Below are 3,474 nucleotides of genomic sequence, written 5' to 3'. Positions count from 1 at the left end.
CTCTACGTGTCACATACAGCACATTTGACAATAAAGTTGTACTTGGTACTTGATAGCAGTGATAATTTTACAGTTTACACCCAGCGAGTCCCAGGGACTCACTGATCAGAAAAGTATGATCCCCATTTTGCATTTAGAGAGTCCCAAATTTTGAATTCTGAAATGGTCTACTTATTCAATTGCAAATGATAATAACACAAACAACAACACATACATACAATTATAAATAAATGCTGCAAACATTTAAATAATTCAGTAGCAGGCCTGAGAATTTCAGAAATTTTAATTGAATTTAATTTAAATGTAAAATTTAATTTAATTAATTAATTGTTACACCAGCGCTGCAAGAAGGAGAGAGACCGCCGCTTGTTCCTACCCACTGCTGTCAGGCTGCTAAATAAAATATAAAGTACCTGAAAACCAGTAATACAGTCAAACCTTGGTTTTCGTCCATAATACGTTCCAGAAGGCCGTTCGAAAACCGAATTGTTCGAAAACCGAAACCATATTTCCCATTGGAATCAATGTAAAAAAAATTTAATCCGTTCCAAGTCAAGAAACCAACTTTTTTTAACCACTTTTTTTTTTTTTTTTTTTACAATTTTACACCATAAACTGTACACATGTAATAAGACAGCAGGTAATATGTAAAATACTGTACAAACAAACCAATGTTTTTTTTCACCAATTTTAACATTAACATTGAAACATAAAAATTGAAGGAACATCTCTCTCTCTCTCTCTCTCTTTCTGTCGTGGGGCGTGCGCGATAAGTGAAAACCCACGACGGAGGGTTTGCTCAGTGTTCAGTTGATTGTTTTTAGTTATCATACATTTGCATATTAATAATAATTTGATTTTGCTTGCAATGAAGAACGCTGATGCCTGCAATTATAAATTGATTATGCCTGCAATGAAGAACACTTATGCTTTTAATTAAGACATAATTATGCTTTTAATGAAGATATGTTCGCATTGACAATAAAGAATTCTAAATGCACTGTGTCATAGTTGAGTGACGTAACCACCGTTCCAAGTGGTTGGAAAGAGATAAGTATTTAGACAAAACAAGAGCAAGGTCGGACGTGGATGGAGCTGCAAACGCCAGCTGCAACTTGGTGTTTTTGTCATGATTGCACACATGTACGTAATTTTCACTCACATACACACCCATAGTCGAATAAGTTCAGTGTGTCTTCAACAGCCCTCACCCTTGAGGTTGGATACACCCCTGTATTAGATTCCCATTGAGAAGTAAAATAGAGGGCGAACGGGGAGATCATTAGGGTGATGTACAGAGAACTGAAACCTCACGCTTCTCCTCGTTTCTCCCTTTGAGTGATTGGAACCAGAATCCAGTGTGTCCGCTCCTCATTGGGTCTTTATTATGAATGTCTAATTCAGTGTTTTTCAAACCCTGTGCCGTGGCAATTGTCAGGTGTGCCCTGGGAAATTATCCAATATGGATGCCCGTGCGGTCGATCGCCTGGAAAAGCAACCATGTAGTACTCTTCCATACCGGTAGGAAGCAGCAGTAGCGAGGAAATTGCCTTACGCTTCGAGACAAGCAAAATTTCCGATTCGAGGCAGAACAATGAAAGGTATCTTTCATTTAGATTTACGTTTACCGGAGATGCAACAGCACCAACGTTCCCTCGAAGCATGCTGGTCGCACACTCTGAAATTTCCGATTCGAGGCAGAACAATGAAAGGTATCTTTCATTTAGATTTACGTTTACCGGAGATGCAACAGCACCAATGTTCCCTCGAAGCATGCTGGTCGCACACTCTCTCTCACTCTCTGTCTCTCTGTCTCTCTCTCTCTCTCTCTCTCTCTCTCTCTCTCTCACCCCTATTTCTCACGCTCTCTCACTCTTTCTCTCTCTGCCCAGTACGCACGAAGCAAATAGAAGAGACAGTATGCCAGAGAATCAACAGCATGATGTGACACACACAAGACTTCCCAAGTGTCTCGTCACGCTGGGTGGGGCTGCAAAGATACGCAGCCAATCAGCTCACAGGATTAATCCACTCGTGCTGTCATTGGTCGACATTGCACCGGAAACCAATCATGCGCCTTGAGGCAGTGCCCGTTGCCTAATAGTACAGGCATGGACAAAACCTCTGAATTGTTCGGCATTTTTTTTTCTGAATACAGTACTTTGGAAAAAAATGTAAAATGTGATGTACGGAAGCCGCGATAAATGAAGCGAGAAATAGCGAGTAATCAATATATAATCATCGTTTTCGTGGTTCAGAAACGCTCCACGAAAGGTGAAAATCACGCAGTAGAATTTGCGCTCTGGATTTATCCACCACTCAAAAATGTGCAATGTCACGCGCTGTGCAAGTCTTTTTCACAAATACCCAAGGATAAAAAAAATTAATAAACCACCACCATGGATAAACATAATCAAAGAAAGAAAAATCCACGGCGAATATGTGATGCTGGTCATGTCACATTTTGAGTTGTATTCTGAACTAATCTAGCTCTCTGAGTAACATTCATTGTAATTATAAACGAGAATTCCATGGGTGTTTTTGTCGTCTTGTGTCTTGCAGATATCAGCGAAGATGCTTGTCCTGAGCGGCTGGATGCAGAGCCTTTTCACATGAAAGAAGAAGAAGAGGAGAACAAAGAGGAAGAACAGCAGGTCCGATACATTAAAAGAGAGGAGGAGCCAGATTACCCTTGCACGAAAGATGGTGAGAACACATCATCAAATGATGATGAGGACGAAGAGTCTGATGGTGATCTGACATGTCACACTGACAACAAACCCTGGAAAATATTCTCAGTGTGGGAAGATGTTTTCTTGTCAGAGTGCTTTGAAAAGATGTGAGAATCCACACGGGTGAGAAGCCTTTTGCCTGCTTAGTTTGTGGCCAAAGATTCTCTTGTAAAGAAAACTTAGATGATCACAAAAGAACCCGCACTGGTGAGAAACCTTTTGCCTGCTTGGTTTGTGGCCAAAGATCCTCTCGGAAGGGAACCTTAAAAATACACACCAGAAAACGCGCTGGTGAGAAACCCTATTCATGCTCAGTTTGTGGTCAAAGATTCCCCCAGAAAGGGACACTTAAAAATACACGCAAGAACACACACTGGTGAGAAACCTTTTTCCTGCTTAGTTTGTGGCCAAAGTTTCTCTGAGAAGGGAACCTTAAAAATACACACAAGAACACTTACTGGCGAGAAACCCTACTCGTGCTCAGTTTGTGGTAAAAGATTCCCCCAGAAGAGAACCTTAAAAACACACACCAGAACACACACTGGTTAACAACCTTTTGCCTGTTCAGATTGTGGCCAAAGATTCTCATAAGGGAAGCCTAATTAACCACACAAGAACCCACACTGGCGAGAAACCTTTTTCCTGCTCAGTTTGTGGCCAAAAATTCTCTGAAAAGAGAACCTTAAAAATACACACCAGAACACACACTGGTGAGAAATCTTTTGCCTGTTCAGATTGTGGC

Source organism: Hippocampus comes, unplaced genomic scaffold (genome assembly GCF_001891065.2).
Source record: "Hippocampus comes isolate QL1 unplaced genomic scaffold, H_comes_QL1_v1.1 scaffold385, whole genome shotgun sequence".
Lineage (NCBI taxonomy): Eukaryota > Metazoa > Chordata > Actinopteri > Syngnathiformes > Syngnathidae > Hippocampus > Hippocampus comes.
Note: the sequence above shows the minus strand (reverse complement) of the source record.